Below are 20,888 nucleotides of genomic sequence, written 5' to 3'. Positions count from 1 at the left end.
CCCTGGAAGAGGCGACATCCCAGAGCTCCTAGGCGGAGGTGTGGCCAGGCAGCTCTGCGTGCTGCCTCCACCTGCAGGCACCACCCCCACAGTTCCCATTGGCCGCAGATCCTGGCCAATGGGAACTACAGAGCCGGCGCTCAGGGCAGAGGCAGCGCACAGAGCTGCCTGGCCACGCCTCCATCTAGGAGCTGAGGGAGGGGGATGTCAACGCTTCCAGGGAAGAGTGAAGCAAGGTAGGGAGCCTGCCAGCCCCACCAACTGCCCTGTCTCAGCACCAGTGGGGGTCCCGGGCCATCCCCCCCAGCACCCGTGTCGTCCCCGCGCTGCGCCCCCCCCAAGATTTAGTCAGGTGTATATAGTACAAGTCATGACTTTTTGTTTACTGCCCATGACCTGTCTATGACTTTTACTAAAATTACCCATGACTAAAACATAGCCTTAATGATGATAAAGTGGAGGGTTCAGAGAAGAGCCATGAGACTGATTAACGGATTAGAAAACATGCCTTATAGTGATAGACTCAAAGAGCTCAATCTATCTGGCTTAACAAAGAGAAGTTTAAGGGGTGACTCGATCACAGTCTATAAGTACCTACGTGGGGAACAAATATTTAATAATGGTCACTTCAGTCTAGCAGAGAAATGCATAACATGGCCCAATGGCTGGAAGTTAAAGCTAGACAAATTCATACCGGAAATATGGTGTAAATTTTTAACCGAGAGGGTAATTAACCAGCGGAACAGTTTATCAAGGGTCGTGGTGGATTCTCCATTACTGGCAATTTTAAAATCAAGATTGGATGGTTTTCTAAAAGCTCTGCTCTAGGAATTAATTTGGGGACGTTCTCTGGCCTGTGTTACACAGGATGTCCGGCTGGATGATAACAGTGGTTGGACTCTCTGAACGTATGACCCAGATGGGAATGCTGACTTTGTGATTCTAGGGGTGTGTTAACTCGAGTGACCTCTGCCCCACCCAGTTACATTCCTGGGATCAGCCAATCATGAAGGAGAGGGGCCATGCTGCAGACCATCCAGTTGCCATAACACCTTGCACCTGCGCTGGTGCCAAACGTATTGTGCAGACATCTGGGAGCACATCTCATGGGTCCTACTGCCGCAGTAAGCAGGGTCGCTCTGTGAACGCTATGGGAGAGCTCGGCTCTCCTTTCTGGCTCCCCTGCCCACTGGTGGTGTTAGCTCAGCAACTTAGTCAAGTGAATTGGTTCTGGTGCAGCACACTCCACATTTCAGTCCGCAGCTTTTGTTTCAACCAGTGGTGAGGCATGGATCCAACACAGAACAGGACCTGTGTCAAACACTGTCCTTTGTGCACAGGTCCATTGAGAGAAATTTGGGGCTCCAGTACATCATGTTTGCTGTGGCTCCACTCTCCCATTTCACCCCCATTACTCCGCAGTTACAGACATTTGGAGGGTCCCTGAACTCGAGTTCCCAGTACAATTGCCCCCCTCTCTTGTCAGCCCTTTCCGGTAACTCTCATTTTGGCTAGAAGAGGCTGGTGCAGGGCACAGGAGGGGGTGGGGCGCATGTTGGCAGCAGCCTGTTGCGGTGAAAAAGCCTCACATGCTTTGCTAAGGAGAGTGCACTCACTGCGTACATAGCTGGAATAGTGGTGACAGCTGGGGCAGTATTCAATGGGTGATGAACCCCCATGCTGGCCAGTAGTTCTGGACGCTGGTCAGAGAGACTGTGGGGAGGGCTCATCCTATGTCATGAAGCTCACCAGGTCCAGGTGCCTTTCAGCTACAGAGAATACCTCCTTCTCTGCATGGACAGTTATTTCAGCTCTTTAGAGCGACGGCCCTTGTGGCAGCAGTAAGGTTTGCTGTCCTGATCTCACTGGAGCAGGTCAGACAGGGTCTGGGTCAATCCGTCCCTAACGAAAACAGGCAGGGGGCTGGATCCTGAAATTCCAAAATTAGTGGGAATTTTGCAAAGATCTGGCCTCAGGTCAGCAGTGTGAACAGGTGAAATATGATGGGATTAGTGCCTGCTAGTGGCTCACACGCTCATGGAGTTGGGAACATTAGATGTATACAATACTAGAGAGGCCATTACCGAATACTGCACCCAGCTCTGGAGTCCACATTGCAACATGGAATTTGAAATGTGGGAAAGGGCTCTGGGAAAATGCACCAGAAAAATCTGAGGTCAGGAAAACTGGCTGTATAGTGAGATTAATGGAGCTCAGTCTGTTTAGTTTCTCCAAGAGAATGTTAAGGATGACTGAATTGAGGTCTAGAAGTACCTATGTGAGGAAAAAGTATCTGATTTTAGAGGGTCTTTAATCAGGCATCATGTGATCCAATGGCTGGAAGCTGAAATGAGCCACATTCAAACTGGAGATCTACCTATCTCATAGAATGGGAAGGGACCCTGAAAGGTCATTGAGTCGAGTCCCCCGCCTTCACAGCAGGACCAAGTACCATCCTTGACAGTTTTGTGCGTGCGTGTTCCCCAGATCCCTAAATGGCCCCCTAAAGGACTGAATTTACAACCCTGGGGTGAGCAAGCCAATGCTCAAACCACTGAGCTATCCCTCCCCACACTGGCAAGAAGGTGCAACTTTTTAACAGGGAGGGAATTAAGGAATGACTCACCCAGGGATGGGGCAGATTTTCCATCTCTTGGAGACGCTGCTGTGTGGTGAAGCGTCTCTCTGACAGCTCTGCACCAGCTCAGCCTGGGCCTCTGGGATAGTGGGACCCGTGTGGAGCGGAGGAACAGTGCCCCTGTGGCAGGGGCTCTGGATGCAGTTCTCTCACTTGGTGTTGCAGGAGATCAGGCTGCAGGGTCCCTTGGCCTTGACAGCCATGAATTTCAATTCTCCTTAAAAAAAATAACCTGAAAGGCCCCTATGACACTCCGTGGGGCACTGGGACCAGGCTGGGGGATGCTCTGCAGGAACAGGGCTCCGTGGGGTACTGGGGCCTGGCTGGGGGATGCTCTGCAGGAACGGGGCTCCGTGGGGCACTAGGGCCTGGCTGGGGGATGCTCTGCAGGAACAGGGCTCCGTGGGGCACTGGGGCCTGGCCGGGGGATGCTCTGCAGGAACAGGGCTCTGTGGGGTATTGGGCACTGGCTGGGGGATGCTCTGCAGGAACAGGGCTCCGTGGGGCACTGGGGCCTGGCTGGGGGATGCTCTGCAGGAACGGGGCTCCGTGGGGCACTGGGGCCTGGCTGGGGGATGCTTTGGAGGAAAGGGGCTCTGTGGGCAGACTGCATTGGAGGGAGAGTTGGTGACCTGGGGCGGTGGGGGAAAGATTTCTTTCGTTACAGTTTCAAACACTTTGGTGTGGGTTTCTTTTTGCCAACTTCTATTAACTCCAAAGTAAATTCTGCCCTTGGGCGCAGAACTCTCCTTGGGAAAGATCCCCCCGCCCCCTGCAATGGCAGACTGAGGGAGCCTGCAGCCTGGAGCCCTCCAAGGAGCGCTCTAGTGCCCAGAGCGTTGGGTGTCCTGTGTATGGCTGAGTTAAAACAAGCAGACAAAAGCAGCCCCCTATGTGGCTGAGATCCCCAGACCCCCACCTCTATATTCGGGAGCCCCCACTCCCTCTCTGCTCCAGTACCCACCCCTGCACTCCAGAGCCCACACCTCTGTATCCAGAGCCTCCAACCCCTATTCCACAGACCCCACCCGCTCTGTACTCCAGGCGTCACCTCCTATCCCAGAGCCCCCACCCCTTCTATGCTCCCCAGAGCCCCACCCCATATTCCAGAGACCCCTCATGTGCTCCCTAGAGCCCCCACCTGTATTCCAGAGCTCCACCCCCAGCGCTCCCCAAAGCCCGCCCCCTCCAGAGCCCCCACCCCATATTCTAGAGCTTCCAGTCCCGTGGATGGGCAGTAGCCTGGCGCTCCCTGCCCCCCTCCCCATCCTCGTGTGTGTTTTGCCTCGTTGCTCGGCCGGGGACGGACGCGTCCCTCCTGCGGGCTCTCCTCAGCTCGGACCCCGGGGGCCGAAGCCAAGTGGCGAGTTCGCGCGAGCTCCGGGGCCAGGAAACTACAGCTCCCAGCAGCTCCTGCTCCGGCTCCGGCTGGGGGCCGAGCCCGGCCGAGTTGGGGGAAAGCATTCCTGGAATTCGCTTCCTGTCTAGTCCTGCCCGAGGCCGAGCCGCGGGATGGCGGGGCCGCAGCGGGCGGAGGGCGGCGAGCGACCCCCGGGCCCCGGGGGCAGCCTGGCAGCGTGAGGAGCCCCCCAGGCTCGCGCGCCCCGGCCGGGCCATGGCCGAGCTCCTGCTTCGGAGAACGTTCTCCCAGCTGAGGGGCAAAGAGAAGCTCCCCAGGAAGAAGGAGCGAGGTACCGCCGGGCTCGCTGAGCCGCGCTCGGGGCAGGGATGCGCTGCGCTGCGCTGCGCAGAGTTTAGCTTTCCCGACGGGGCGGCTGGTCCGGCGCCGCTGCCCGGGCTACCCCCGCGGAGCCGGGCTGCAGGCGCCCGGGGGCGAGGCGGGGCTCGCGGGCAGGGTGGGGCGCTGGTTGTTGGGACGCGGCTGTCAGCGAAGGAAGGCCCGGCCCGAGGATGCTCCGGGGAGCGGAGCGGAGCGCCCCGCCGAGCAGGGGCTGAGCTCTCCGCGCGCCCCGTCCCATCCCGTCCAGCGCTCGCGGCCCGCCCGGGGCAGGGGCTGCAGGGCCCCGGGCATTGGGGGCGCCGGGATCGGAGGGGCAGGGGGCGGCGCTCGAGCCCCAACCGTTGCCTCGGTCCTAAAAAGGCAGAAGGAAGGAAAAATGCGGGGGAGGGCTGGAGCCAACCAGCGCCCCCACAGCCGCCAGCTGAGGCAAGAAGACTGGATTGCCCTGGCACTCCTGGGCAGACCCAAACCCTTCCACCCAGCCTCTCCCTGCCACCCAGCAATCCCCAGTCCGAGCTGCCCTCCTCCCCTTGCGCTGGGGTTTGGTTGTGGTGCTCCCAATACTGTTTGTTTTAGCACAAGACTCCAGCACCAACCTTGGCCCATCAGGAGTCAGTTTGTGTGTCTGGGCTGCTATGGGTTGGCAGGTCTCTGTGCGCTGTGGCCTAGGGAGTGAGTGGGGAGTCTGGGTGTGAGTGCCAAGGGTGTTTGGAGGGGAACATGGCCCAGCAGTGCTAGAGGCACTGAGCAAAGGTTGGGTGGTGAGGGCTGAGTGGAGGCATAGTCCGAACCAGGGAATAGCCTGGCCAAATCTCCCAGTGTGACAGAAGTCTTGTATAGCCCCTGGGATCAAACCTGGGACCTCTGGAGTTTAGTGCATGAGCCTCTACCGCCTGAGACTTAGAGCAAACTCATTAATCTCTCTCTCTCTCTCTCTCTCTCTCTCTCTCTCTCTCTCTCTCTCTCGGTGCCTAGATGGGACTAGATGGGACAGAACACCACACCCAGAAGGTGTGTGTGGGTTACACTTGCACTATGTGGAGTGACTCAAACCCTCAGCTCCTGGAGTCCTGGGATTTGGGAAAATTGGCAGCATTCGTTAAAAAACCAGGGAGTTTCTGGCCCTGGTGGTGGGGGAGAAAGGCTGGAACCATGACCCCAAATGGACTCAACTCCGGGAGGCAAATGTTCCACCCCTGCATTGGCTGGCTGAGCTGCTGCCATCAGTTTGGAGCTGATCTCGTGGTTTTGGGGCCAGACTCACTAAGCTTTGAGCCCTGAGGTTGGCAATGCTATGGGGCGAGGAGCTTGCTGTGAATCCAGATGGGATGTTTTTGTAATAGCTCTGCTCTAGGAATTATTGTGGGTTTCCAGCCTGTGTTCTACAGGAAGTCAGACTAGGTGATCACACTGGTCTCTTCTGGTCATAGACTCTGTGAATGGGGTGGGGTTGGGGTGCCAGCCTTGTGGCCAGAGTTGTGATGATTGGGGCTGGATGGGAGCACTGGCCGTCCAGGCAGGAAGCACAGGCCAGGGCTGGGAGAGGCTGCAAAGGAAGAAGCAGCAGGATTTGGATGGGGCCAGATGGATGGGCCAAGGAGTGGCCGGCTCAGAGACAGGGACTAGAAGATGATGGGCTTGAGCGACACCCCCGAGACAAAGGACAACCACGACATCACCCTTGTTGCTCACACTTCTCAACTTTATCCAGAGACTCTCAGGTTTTTCTGCAGTTTCATACCGGAGCTCTGAGCAGTCATACTCCTCTCTTACATACAATGCAACTCCCCCACCTTTTCTGCCCTGCCTGTCCTTCCTGAACAGTTTATATCCATCCATGACAGTACTCCAGTCATGTGAGTTATCCCACCAAGTCTCTGTTATTCCAATCACATCATAGTTCCCTGACTGTGCCAGGACTTCCAGTTCTCCCTGCTTGTTTCCCAGGCTTCTTGCATTTGTGTATAGGCACTTAAGATAACTCAACACTCGTCCCTCTTTCTCAGCATGAGACAGGAGTCCTCCCCTCTTGCGCTCTCCTGCTTGTGCTTCCTCCCAGGATCCCATTTCCCCACTTACCTCAGGGTGTATAGTATAGTATAGGGTGAAAGTGCACAAAAGATCAGATTTCACCGTCTGTGATGCGTTTTTCACGGCTGTGAATTTGGTAGGGCCCTAGTCGTAGCAGCTGTAGCTGACCGGGTTGTGCTGGACCAGGATATGTCACATGACAATGGGGCCCAGAGCTGCCAGAGGACATGCAGCACCTGAGGCCTCCAAGGGCCATAGCCAGAGCTGAGCTCCGCTGGAGCCAGTTCTGACCCCAGACACCTGGGCATGCAGTTGGGTCACTGCAACCAAACCAACTCCCTGCAGGTTTGGGCCGGTCTGGCTCAATAGGGAAAAGGCAAAACTCTGTCCCCTCCACTCCCCATTTGGTAGCTCTGTGTCTGAGGCTGCCCCAGGGGGATTGCTCCAGCACCTGACAGATGGACGGAAACTTTGCATCCTTGATCTGAGAGGATCTGGGTGGGAAGGAGCACAGCTAATATTCAGAGGCAGGAATTTCCATGCCAGAGCCAGCCCCCACTGAGACCGTGAGGACATGGCAAAGGGGTGAGAGAGTGACCCAGCAAGAAGCCTCTGACAGGAGTCCAGGACGAGTGGCTTCCTGCTGTCAGAGCAGGTGCAGGTTCCTGGTGAGTTTGTGATGGAGAACAGCCTGCAATCCATGTTTTGGCATTTCCCTTTGCTAGATCAGCTCCCTTGCTATGCAGCCTTGTGGTTCATCAGAAAAGGCCATGCTGATAGCCAGGGGCCAAGGAAATGCATCCATGTGGACTGATTTGTCCTTAGCAGTTGTCCACTGGTCCCTGTTATGGACTCACAGGTCGTGCCCACTCTTGACGCCATGCGGTCCGTGGGGTGTGCCCCTTTCAGTGCGACAGCCCTTCTCGGGGGTCCACTCCACCTCCTGGAGCCGCACCTCTCTGAGCCTTAGCACGTCTGTCTCTGCCATGGGCCCCCTCAGGGAGTCCACTCACTCTGGACCCCCGGGCCTCCACCCCCAAAGGGGTTGATGCAACCCTGTTCTCTAGACCGGATTGACTCTCAACCAGCATAAAACGGGAGGATTTATTGAGAGTTGAACACAGCACAGGAAACTCTCAGGGCCTCAGGCCTGGCCTCCCTCAGCCCTGCACACCCCAGTCTCTCTGCATCCAGGTGGGCTCTGCCTGCCCCCCCTCTCCAGCCCCGAGCCCCCCTGCTTCCCAGCTGGGCATCTGAGATCACCGGCCCCAGGTCCCCCTCTGTCCATTGTCTTCTCTCCAGGTAAACAGGGTTGTAAACTGGGGCCTCCTCTCCTCGCTTCTGTCCTCTGTCTGGAACCGGCTGGTTAGGTCATTGGGTCCTCACTCTGCAGCCCATTGTCCGCCTACTAGCCAGAACCGGCTGCGTCTCCTCAGCTGGGCTCCATCCTCCAGGCCATCGGCGGGGTCCCCAAGTCCTCTCTCCGGTCCTCTGCAAAACAAACTCCTTCTCCCCTCACCTCGTTAAACCAGTAACACCCAGGGAAACTGAGTCCCACCCCCTCTGCATGCAAGCCATTGAACACTCCACAGAAAACAAGAAAACCCCCCACTTCGTCACATCTCTCCCCGCTTCGAGGCTGAACGGAGCAGGGTCACTGAGCCAGTGACCTGGGGAAGTTCAGGGTCCCCGCCCTGTGATAAAGCATCCGCTATAACATTAGCACTCTCCCTCACATGGACCACCTCTATGTCATACCCCTGGAGGAGCAGGGCCCATCTCAGCAGCTTGGCATTAGCCCCTTTCATTTGGTGCAGCCAAGTCAGGGCGAATGGTCGGTGTACACGGTGAAGCGCCGCCCAAATAGATATGGTTGCAGCTTTTTAAGGGCCCACGCCATGGCCAGGCATTCCTTCTCTATGGCCGCATAGTGCTGCTTCCGGGGCAGCAGCTTCTTGCTCAGGTACACAATGGGGTGTCTCTCCCCCTTAGTATCAGTTTGCATCAGTACCGCCCCCAGCCCTGTGTCCGAGGCGTCAGTGAATACCAGGAAGGGTTTGTTAAAATCCGGGTTTACCAGCACTGGGCCCTGGATAAGTGCCCCGTTCAGCGCACAGAGAGCCCTCTGGCACTGCTCGGTCCAGACCACCTTGTCCCTCTTTCCCTTCCTACACAGCTCTGTGAGGGGAGCTGCCAGGGAACTAAAGTGGGGCATAAACCTCTGGTAGTACCCCGCCATCCCAATGAAAGCCTGGACCTGCTTCTTAGTCTGGGGGGGCGGGCCAGGCCTTGATTGCCTCCACTTTGGCCGGCTCTGGCTTCAGGTGGCCACCCCCAACCTTGTGGCCCAGGTATAAAACCTCTGTCATCCCCACCTTGCAGTTTTCAGCTTTTATGGTTAGTCTTGCATCCTGGAGACGACCCAGCACCTTCTTCACCTGGGACGCATGTTCCTCCCAGGTCTGGCTAAAGATACAGATATCATCAATATACGCTAGAGCAAAGCCCTCCATCCCCCTTAGTAACTGATCCACCAGGTGCTGGAAGGTGGCAGGTGCCCCCTTGAGGCCAAAAGGCAGGACCAGGAACTCGAAGACCCCTATTGGGGTGGTGAAGGCGGACTTCGCCCTGGCCTGGCTACCTGCCAGTAGCCTTTGGTAAGATCCATGGTAGTGAGGTACCCGGCGCCCCCAAACTTGTCTAGGATCTCATCAGTCCTAGGCATGGGGTAGGCATCGGACACAGTAATGGCATTGAGTTTCCGATTGTCCACACAGAACCGGATCAACCCGTCCTTCTTGGGGACCAGCACCACGGGCGAGGCCCAGGGGCTGGCGGACGGCTGGATCACCCCTAAAGCCAGCATGTCCCTGACCTCTCTCTCCGGGTCCTGGGCTGTTTTCCCAGTGACCCTGAATGGAGAACACCTGATGGGAGGGTTGGTTCCCGTCTCCACCCAGTGGACAGCCAGGTTAGTGAGCCCAGGCCGGCTGGAGAACAGCTGCCGGTATGAATGCAGTACCTCTCTGATCTCTGCCTGCTGGGCAGGGGTTAGCTGGTCTGAGAGGGGAATTGATTCCAGCAAGGGGTTAGCCCCAGCCTCAGGGAGGAGTCCCACCAGGGGCTCCTCTCCTTTCTCCTCCCACTGCCCACACACAGCCAGCACCAATTTCTCCCTGTCCCAGTACAGCTTCATCATGTTGACGTGATACACTCGGTGGCTGTGAGCCCGGTTGGACAGTTCCACCACATAGTGCACCTCGTTTTCCTGTCTGATGACCATGAAGGGGCTGTCCCAGGCCACTTGCAGCTTGTTCTTCCTCACGGGGATGAGGAGCATCATCTGGTCCCCGGTAGCATATGAGTGGGCACATGCTGAGCGGTCGAACCAGACCTTCTGCTTCCTCTGGGCCCTTGCTAGGTTCCCCCTAGCCAAGCCCATGAGCTCCACGAGCTTTTCTCGGAAAGTCAGTACATACTCTACCACTGATTCCCCATCAGGAGAGGCCTTTCCCTCCCACTCGGCCCTCATCAAGTCCAGGGGCCCCCTCGCCATCTTCCGTACAGCAACTCGAACAGGGAGAACCCTGTGGATTCCTGGGCACTTCCCTATATGCGAACAGCAGGTGGGGTAAATACTTGTCCCAGTCCTGCGGGTGCTGGTCCATAAAGGTTTTCAGCATCCTCTTTAGGGTCCCATTGAACCTCTCCACCAGCCCATTGGATTGAGGGTGGTAGGCTGAGGCCCAGGTGTGTCGGACCCCACACTTCTTCCACAAGCACTGGAGCAGGGTTGACATGAAGTTAGACCCCTGGTCTGTAAGGACCTCCTTGGGGAACACCACTCTGCTGAAGATGGTCAGCAGCGCGTCTGCCACGGTGTCTGCCTTGATAGAGGACAAGGCCACCGCCTCGGGGTAGCGCGTAGCAAAATCTACCACCACCAGGATGTATTTCTTCCCTGACCGGGTCACCCTGCTGAGGGACCCCACTATGTCCATAGCCACCTTCTGGAAAGGCTCCTCTATGATGGGCAAAGGTCTCAGCGGGGCTTTACACTTATCCTGGGGCCTTCCCCACCCTCTGGCAGGAGTCACAGGACCTGCAATACTGTTGGACATCATCAGAGACCCCGGGCCAGTAAAAGTTCTGCAGCAGCCTCTGCCTGGTGCGCCGGATGCCCTGATGCCCCGAAAGGGGGATATCGTGGGCCAAGAACAACAGTTTGCGGCGGTACCTCTGGGGAACCACCAGCTGCCTCCCGACTTTCCAAGATTCAGTTCGCCCTGAACCAGCCCATTCCCGGTACAGGAATCCCCTCTCCCACAGGAATCGCTCCCGGCGGTCCTCCCCCTGGGACCCTGCACTGCTGTGGCCAGCCAGGGCCCTCAGTTTCTCCAAGGAGGGATCCACCTGCAGCTCCATTTGGAATTCAGTTGCTGGGTCTGAGGATACAGCCCTGGCTGGTGGCGCCTCAGTTTCCCCACCCTGGGACGGAGGCTCCGGCCCAACTGTGTCGAGCCCTACCCTCGGCGCTTCAGCCCCCCGGTCGGGAGGTCCCGTGCCCTTCGCTGGCTCTGGCTCCGGGTAAGGACCAGGGCGCTCTGAATGCCATCCGGCCAGTTCTCCAAGTCATTACCCATTAGCACCTCGGTAGGCAGGTGATCGTGCACCCCGACCTCTTTGGGTCCCTCCTTAGCCCCCCCCCATTTCAGGTGTATCCTCGCTACAGGCTCCTTGACGGGGGGCCCGAACACTCCCCTCAGGGTCAGGTAGGCATCGGGCACTAGCTGGTCTGGGTCCACCACCTCGGACCGCGCCAGCGTCACCTCTGCGCCCGTGTTCCAGAACCCCTGGATGCTCCTTCCCCCCACCTCAATGGGGATGATGTGGCGATTGTCCCCCAGGCCTGTCCCACGCCCACCCGGCAGATTGGGTACGGGTGATATGGACCTGGGGCCCCGCCTTCCCCTGCTGGCCTGGCCTGGCGGTCTCCTCCCCCTGGCATAGCCCTCTCGACTGCGGCCCCCGGGCCCGGCGGTGCCCCTTTCCGGTGGGCTTCCACCCAGTTAATACCCTGCGGGTTCTGCTTGGCTGCCATTTCCTTCATCTTCAGGCACTGTGCCACCTTGTGCCCCTTTTGGCCACAGTAATTACATCTCAGGTCCCTCAAGTCCCACGAGGGGGGTCGTCCCGCCCCGGCATCCCCGGGCACCCCTGAGTTGGGCTTCCTGGAGTCCCACCTTTGAGAGGTCTCTGGGTGACTCCCCTTATGAGTCCCCGATGTGGGTCTCCCTCCTACCCCCGATCTGCTGTCCATGAACTCATCTGCCAGTGCACCTGCACTGCGCAGATCCTTGGGCTTCCGGTCCACTAGCCACATTTTAAAGTCCGGAGAGCAGATGTCATACAGCTGCTCCAACCCCACCAAGTTATACGCGTCCTCTGCGGTAGTGGCCCCTGCGCCCTTCCCCCACTTGCGGAGATATTCCCCAGCAGGTTCGTGACCTCCTTGTAAGAGACATCTGGGGTCTTGCATACACACCAGAATCACTTCCTGTACACCTCGGGGGTCAGTTCAAACTTCAGCAGCAAAGCCTCTTTGAACAGGTCATAGTCCCCCGTCTCAACGCCTGTATGGCTTTGGGACCCAGCGGGGGGTCAGCCAGCGAAGCCTGTCTGCGCGGTCAATCTGGTCAGTTCACAAGCCTTCTCAAAGGCTGTGAGGTAGGCATCAATATCCCCCCCTCCTCGAACTGGGCAGCAGTTTGGTGTCTAGATTCCCCACACCACTGGCGTCTTGGGGCCCTTCCCCACTTACCCCGCGGCAGGCCCTCTTGGGCCGCCTCTCATCCATCTCCAACTCGTGCTTCCGCTGTTCTACACCATCTGCTCGTTCTCTCTCTCTGTCCACCAGCCTCCGACCCTCTAGCTCCAGCTCCTTTGCTTTCAGCTGCAGCTCCCGTCTCCGCAGCTCCTCTAGGGAGGACCCTGACTGGGGTCTCCCTGTACTGACCCACTCCCGGTCGCTACACAGACTGCCTCCTGCCGCCTCCCATGGGCTGAGGCTGTGTCCCATCCTTGCTGCTGGTGATTGGCCACAGGTACTCTTGGATGCCATCCTGGTGCACTGGCAGCCCTGCAGTTGTGCATCGGGGTATCACCTCCAGTGATCCTGGCCCATGGGAGGCAACAGGGGCCAGCGCGAAGGGCCAGTCTTTTGCCAGTCCCTGTGTCCCAGCACTCTCAGCACAGGTGAGGGGGCACTCACCAGTGACTGCACCCCCCCCCCCACTCCGGACTCCGCTCTGTGTTCCAAGTGTTTCCCTACAGATTCGCTCCCAGGAGAGAGGGCAGTGGGATGCAGGGCAAGCCTGGAGAACAGCAGGGAGAGGCCACTGGGGTGAATCGATGACCATGTCCAGCCACAAAGGGAACGGACGAAGGGCCGTGGGCCAGGGAGGGAAGGTCAGACTGGGCCCTGGTAGGCAAGGGTACAATGCTGCAGTGGAGGTGGCTCTTGCACCTGGAAGGCTGGAATCGGGTTAGTAGTGGGGGGTGGCTGCTCAGAAGCGCTGCTGTGAGAGGCTGGCTGCCCTTGGGGATGAGGTGCTGGGCTGGGACTCTGGAGATCTGGGGGGGGTCCTGCTGCTGGCAGATTTGGGGTGCTGGTGCAGTGGGGTCAGGAGGCAAGGAGCTGCCTCAGGACAGGTCAGTCTCCCTGCCACCAGGGAGTGTCCCTTAGCCAGCACCCCCTGGCCCAGCCTGATCCTGGGGCCCTGCCGGTCTCGGGATCAAGTCACTGGGTCAACCCTGTTGAGCCGGAGATTCGGGGCTTTATTTCCTGTGTGGTCAGCTGAGTCACATGGTGCCGATTATTTCCCTTGATTGGCTGTTGGTCCTTGTGCCTCTGCAGGGCTAGTGGAGTCAACTCACTGGGGTGCCACCCAGTGGACCCAGCCCTGCTCCCCCTGGCCTCTCAGCAGCCTCAGCCCCACTCCCCCACCCCTGCCCACCCCCCCATGAAGACGTAGCAGCCCCTGCCCTAGCCCCACTCGTCCCCCATGGTCCCAGCCTTACCTCGCCCACTGAATGGCCCCAGCCCCGCTCCCGAGCCCCTCCCATTCTCCTGAGAGGCCCCAGTTCTGATCCCCTCGACCCTACACAATACCCTCCAGCGGCGCCAACCCCATGGTCCCAGCCCCCCCGTTCCCCACCCTTTCAGACCCAATGGCCCCAATCCCGCCCATCCCCCCGTGCAGACCCAGCTGCCTCCACCTCACCCATTCCCCGTGTGGTCCCAATGGCTCCATCCCCACCCATCACCCCATGCCTCCTCCCCCACACACAGTGGCCCAAGCTCCTCCCATCTCCCCATACAAACGCAGTGGCTCAAGGCCCCCCTGTCCCCTCTGTGCAGACCCAGCTCTGGTCTCCCTTCCCCCCCGTGCAGCCCCAGAACCTGTCCCCCCCCACCCCACCTGTCCCCCCGCTCAGATCCAGCAACCCCAGGGCCCAGGAGCTCTGGGGGATTGAACCCTGGCTGGCATGGATCCGCCCTTCTGTGGGGTTCATGCTGGGTCCGGCCCACATACTGTCCTTTTTGTAGGGTCCTGGGCCCTAGGAGTCTGGGGGAATCTCGAACCTCTCAAATGGGGGGATTCTGGGTCGGATTTTGACACCCACATCAACCTCTCCAGCCAATGGCCGTTAAGCCATCCTCCTGCCACAGCAACTGGCCAACCTTCACTGCCCCCCTGTAAACCCACCCGTGGCTCCTTCTTGTTTTCCACTCCCCCCACTCTGGTCCCTTGTGATTCAACTAGCTTCATCTTGCCCCTCAGCTCCCCAGCACCTGTGGGTAGAGATCTCGCCCAGCAGGTGTGCCAAGGGATGGGGGTGTGTGGGTGTCGGGAGTGGGGTGCACACATGTGTGTGTGGGAGGGGGAGGTGGGTGCACATGTGTGTGAGGAGCAGGGAGGATGTGGTGGGCAGCAGGGTATGTGTGGGGGGACAGTAGTGTGGTGCATGTGTGTGTGGGAGGGAAGGGTAGTGAGGAGTGTGGGGGGAGCAAGGAGCGGAGAAGATGTGGAGGCAGTGGTCTGTGTCGGGGGAGTGAGGAGTGGGGTGTGGGGGGGAGCGAGGAGCAGGCATGGTGTGAGGGGGCAGTGAGGAGTGGGGAAGATGTGAGGGGGCAGTGGGGTCTGTGTGTCAGGGGAGTTGGGAGCGTTGGCGTGCGTAGGGGAAGCAGGGTGTGTGTGGGGAGTGAGGCGCGAGGGAGGAGTGTGTGAGGGGGGAGCGGGGACGATGTGAGCAGGGAGCAGGGTGCGTGTGTGGGGGGAGTGAGGAGGATGTGAGTTGGGAGCAGAGTGCGTGTCAGTGGGGAGCAGGGTATGTGTGAGTGGGGAGCAGGGTGCGTGGGGGGGAGCAGGGACGATGTGAGGGGGGAGCAAGGTGCGTGTGTGGAGGGAGCAGCATGCGTGTGGGGGGAGCAGGGAGGATGTGAGTGGGGCAGGGTGCGTGTGAGTGGGAAACGGGGAGGATGTGAATGGGGAGCAGGGTGTGTGTGTGGGGGGAGTGCGGTGCGCGTGAGTGGGGAGCATTGTGCATGTCTGGGAGGAGCGGGGAGGATGTGAGTGGGGAGCAAGGTGCATGTGTGGGGGGAGCAAGGTGTGTGTGAGGTGGGTGCGGGGTTCACATGTGGGGGGAGCAGAGTGGGGAGCAGGGTACATGTGTGGGGGGAATGAGGAGGATGTGAGTAGGGAGCAGGTGTGGGGAGCAGGGGGTTGGGGGGCAGTGTGTGTGGGAGGGAGGGAGCGAGGAGTGGGAAGGAGGTATGGGGCAATGGAGTGTGCGGGGGAGAGGAGCATTTGTAGGGAGGGAGACGAATGGAGGTTGTATGGGGAGGACTTAGCCCCTTCTCTGCAGTCCCATGTTTGGTGTGCCCATGTGATGCTGGTCTATGGGCTCGTTCCCAGGAGGGGGCTGTGGGGGGCAGGTGCTGTACACAGGGGGTGGGCCCCGTTCCGCAAAGGGTCCTGTGTCCCCACGCTGCGGGGCCGGTCTAGGCCAGGCTGGGAGGAGGGAGCACTGCCCTCACAGCCAGGCAGTAAACAGGAAATCCAACTTGGCAGGGGCTGTGAGCAGATGTGTGTGCTGGGAGCTCCCTGCCTGCCCAGCCAGTGCTCCCACAATGACGCCTCTGTCAGCCCTGCTGCACATGCTGAGGCAGCTAGACCAGGAGGCTGAGGGCCAGTACTGAGGCTGTGGCGAAGGATTTGGGGGAGGACTCCACTGTGCAAGGGTTGGGCTCAGGCCCCTGCAGGGAACAGCCCCCCTCGAGCAGAGGTCACAGACAGCCCATCCCTCCCCCCAGCATTGCACATCCTGAACAGGGAGTGTCCAAAGCTGCCTCCCTCATAACATAAAAATGGCCATGTTGGGTAGGACCAATGGTCCATCCAGCCCAGTGTCCGGTCTGAGCGGCTGGTGCCAGATGCTTCAGAAGAAAATGAAGAGAACAGGGCAACTATCGAATGATCCTTTCCCTGTCATCCCGTCCCAACTTCTGGCAAACAGAGGATTAGGGACATAGGACAAGGGGTTACATCCCTGCCCATCTTGGCTAATAACCATTGATAGATGTATCCTCCATGAATTTATTTCATTCTTTTTTGAACCCAGTTATACTTTTGGCCTTCACAGCACTCATGGCAATGAGTTCCACAGGTTGACTGTGCCCTGTGTGAAGAAGTACTGCCTTATGTTAGTTTTAATCCTGCTGCCTATTAATTTCATTGGATGACCCCTGGTTCTTCTCTTATGTGAAGGGGTCAATAATATTTCCTTACTCACTTTCTCCACACCATTCATGACTTTATAGACCTCTTTCACATCCCCCCTTAGTCGTCTCTTTTCTAAGCTGAACAGTCCAAGTCTTTTTAATCTCTCCTGGTCTGGAAGCTGTTCCATCTCCCTAATCATTTTGTTTTTTCATAGATGTGATCATCTAGCCTCACCTCCTATATGACACAGGCCAGAGAACTTCCCCAAAACAATTCTCAGAGCAGATCTTTTAGAAAAACATCCAGTCTGATTTAAAAACGGTCCGTGATGGAGAATCCACCACCCTTGGTAAAATTGTTCCGATTCACTGTTAAAAATCTACACCTTATTTTCCAGTCTGAATTTGTCTCGCTTCAAACTCCAGCCATTGGATCATGTTAGACATTTCTCTGGTAGATTGAAGATCCCATTATTAAAGATTTCTTTCCCATGTAGGTGCTCATAGACTGATCAAGTCACGCCTTAATCTTCTCTTTGTTAAGATAAATAGATTGAGCTCCTTGAGTCTGTCACAATTAGGCATATTTTCTAATCCTTTAATCATGCTCATGGATCTTCTCTGAACCCTCTCCAATTTATAAACATCCTTCATGAATTGTGGGCACCAGAACTCGACACAGGATTCCAGCAGTGGTTGCACCAGGGCCAAATACAGAGGTAAAATAACCTCTCTGCTCCTACGTGAGATTCCCCAGTTTATGCAGCCCAGGATCACATTAGCTCTTTTGACCACAGTATCACACTGGGAGCACATGTTCTGCTGATTATCCACCGTGACTCCCAAATCTTTTTCAGAGTTGCTGCTTCCCAGGATAGAGCCCCCCGTCCTGTGCGTATTACAATCTTTGCTCCCAGATGTCCACATTTACACTTAGCTGTATTAAAACACATATTGTTTGCTTGTGCCCAGTTTACCAAGCAATCTGAATCAGTGACCTTTTCATTACTTACCACTCCCCCAAATTTGTGTCATCTGTTGCCCTTCTCTGGACCTTTTCCAATTCTAATATATGTTTTTGAGATGTGGTGACAGTATTCAAGGTGTGGGCATACCTTGGATTTATCCAATGGCATTATGATATTTACTGTCTTCTTATCTATCCGTTTCCTAATGCTTCCTAATACTCTGTTTGCTTTTTTGACTGCCACTGCACTTTGGGCAGATGTTTTCAGAGGACTATCTATGATGACTCCAAGATTTCTTTCTTAAGTGGTAACAGCTAATTTATACACTGTCTCCCGCAGCAATGCATGGCCACAACCCTATTCCATGGGTCATGCCCTCTCTCATACCACCCGTGCCAGCCTCAGCCCCATCCCACAGGCCACACCTCCTCCTCTACAGCCCATAGCAGCCTGCATGGCCACCCTCCGGTCCCATAGGCCATGGCCCATGCTTGTTCCCATACAACCCACACCAGTCACAACAATACATGGCCATGTTCCCATCCCACACAACCCACACAAGCATCAGCCTGCATGGCCATACCTCCGCACCAACCCATATCAGCCTCAACCACACTCCTATCATCATAGAATCATAGAATATCAGGGTTGGAAGGGACCTCAGGAGGTCATCTAGTCCAACCCCCTGCTCAAAGCAGGACCAATCCCCAACTAAATCATCCCAGCCAGGGCTTTGTCAAGCCTGACCTTAAAAACCTCCAAGGATGGAGATTCCACCACCTCCCTAGGTAACCCGTTCCAGTGCTTCACCCCCCTCCTAGTGAAAAAGTTTTTCCTAATATCCAACCTAAACCTCCCCCACGGCAACTTGAGACCATTATCCATTTTCTTGTGTGTAGCTGTATGATCCAACCCAGTGGAAAGCATCCCAATGACTGCCGTAGATGTTAGACTGTCTCGCTAGAGCATAGTGAATTATTGGTGGTAAATCATTTCATCAGTGAATTTATTCCCCACCCCCACCTTTCTGAATTATCTGAAAACAGACTTTGATATTTCGAAATGTATTTGTCATTCAAAGTTGTTTAATGCACACCTTACAGGAAAATATTTCATCCTGTGGATCATTCTCAAACTAGACACTTTGATTCTCTCTTTGACAATTCTTTAGTCCTGGTGTTTGATCATCTAAATCCATTTACGTCAATATTGAGGTTAGGGTCCCTAGAGCCTTGGATAGGGTTTTGTTATTTTAAATCTAAATAAATAAGTCAGCTCTTTTGGTTACCAATCTTTTAAAGACAGAAGGGCAATTTGATTTCAATATGGCTGCTGCCGTACTTCTGACATGAATGTGTCTATAAGACTTTCACTTTCCAAATGGTCTCCCAAAGAAATCCTGCGGATAAACATACATAGGAAATGCATTAAAAGGATGGCGAGTGGTATCAAAGCAAGGTCACTGTTCTTACTCAGATCAATGCTTGTGGAGACCTATTTTGCAATTGACTCAGTCTACCAGTCTTCATTATATTAGAAAAGTACAACCTTCTCCCCCAGAGAGAGAGAGAGAGAGAGAGAGAAGTACACAACCTGTTGTAGTCCCTAATACTAGAAATTGACTCATTCAAAAATGATATTTTCATTTTTATAGCACTTATAAAAAGAAAAAACCATTTTCTCCTACACGGTCCATTCCCATAATTCCTTAGAATTAATTTCAGATGGTGCTTATGTCGCTCCATTGCAAATAAAAGTGCAAGTCGCACTTTTACAGGCCATCACCTTGCTCCCCCACCCCCCACCGTTTTATTCCCTTTAAGAGAACACCTATACTGCCACCTTCTGGCTATTTTGTATTACAGCAGCAAGCCAATGAATTGCAGCACGTGATCTAGAGAAAACAAAATAAGCCTTTTCTAGGGTTACCATATTTCAGCAAGAAAAAAAGAGGACGGGAGGAGCCCCGCCCTAGCCCCGCCCCTGCCCCTCCCACTTCCCGCCCCCCCAGAACCCCCAACCCTCCCCCCGTTCCTTGTCCCCTGACTGCCCCCTCCTGGGACCCCTGCCCCTAACTGCCCCCCAGGACTCCACTCCCTATCTAAGCCTCCCTGCCTCTTGTCCCCTGACTGCCCCAACCCTTATCCACACCCCCACCCCCAGACAGACCCCTGGGACTCCCACGCCCCATCCAACCACTCCCCACCCCCTGACAGCCCCCCCCAGAACTCCCAACCCATCTAAACCCCTCTGCTCCCTGTCCCCTGACTGCTCCGATCCATCTCCCCACCCCTGCCACCTGACAGCCCCCCCCAGAACTCCCAAACACTCCCCCCCTGCTCCTTGTCCCCTGACTGCCCCCTCCTGGGACCCCTGCTCCTAACTGCCCTCCAGAACCCCACCCCCTACCTAAGACTCCCTGTTCCTTGTCCCCTAACTGCCCCCTCCTAAGACCCCCCCAACTGCCCCCCAGGACCCTACCCCCTACCTGTACCCTGACTGCCCAAAACTTTCTCCACTCCCCCCAAAAAGCCCCCCCCCGTTTCTTGACCTCCACCTCCAGAACCTTCCTGCCCCCTGACCTCCTTACCCTGCTGCTCAGAACAGAGTGTTGGGCTCTGTGCAGCCGAGCCCGACACGTGGCTGAGTTCCCCAGCACAACAAAACCTGGTCCCTGGCCCTGCACAACAAAACCCGGTCTGGCCCTGCACAGTGCTGCTGGACTGGGCTGCAAGGGAGCTGCTGGCTCAGAATGCAGGGCGGATCCGGCTCCTCTACAGCTGCTCCTGAGTCCAGCCCGGGACTTCCCTGCAGCCCTCCCAGCCACTCGCTCTGCTAATCCCGGACATTGTGAGTGCTTTACAAATTCCCCCCGGACGCTATTTTTAGCACACAAAAGGAGGACATGTCCGGGTAAATCCGGACGAATGGTAACCCTACCTTTTCACATTCTTGAACTTGTGATTCACATGTGCACGTTCAAGCTACGCTGTCAGTAAAAATACTCTGAACTACTTTGTAGCAGCTGAGCTCCCATTTCATATTGTGACAAAGATTCTTTCCCCACTTCACCACACATACTCCAGCTCCTTTCTTTCTCAATTCGTTGGTCTAAATGGAGCAGGGGTGAGGTCTAACATTAAATTTGCAAAGGAATACACCCTAATGTCTCCATCATACTCACTTTGAGACAATGCACAGCTTCCACATTGTCAAACCAACTCAGTTGTCCAACAACAGCCACAGACTTTGGCCAGGTCTGATTTAGTGCTCAAGATAGCGCAAGTTACCGGGCGGAGAGGGGTTGGTAATAGACTGATGGCCTGTTTGTCAGCTGGTATAAATCAGAGGAACTCGGTGGAGTTCCACCGATTTATACCAACTGAAAACCCAACCCAGGTTGCTGTACCAGAGTGTGGAGATTGTGTCTACTTCTTACCAGTGCTGCTTGGAAAAAGAAAAAATGACCCAATTGGAACCTATCATTATTTATGTGAAGGGGTGGGGAAAACAATTTTTTTCCCTCCTGTTTAAGTAGCGGCTGGATTCAAAGCCAACGTGAGATGTTATTTTCCTATTCAAGGGCCAAATACACCTAGAGACACAGTATTTAAAAACAGCCCAAATGATGAGAAAGAAGGATTGGTGGTAAGAGGGTAAAACAAGAAAAAAAAGCCAATCTCTCCCTAAAATTAGGAAAGGGAGCAAGCTACAACCCCCAGAATT

This window comes from Chrysemys picta, chromosome 22, assembly GCF_011386835.1.
Source record: "Chrysemys picta bellii isolate R12L10 chromosome 22, ASM1138683v2, whole genome shotgun sequence".
In the NCBI taxonomy this organism is placed as follows: Eukaryota; Metazoa; Chordata; order Testudines; family Emydidae; genus Chrysemys; species Chrysemys picta.
This window is presented reverse-complemented; position numbering follows the sequence as displayed.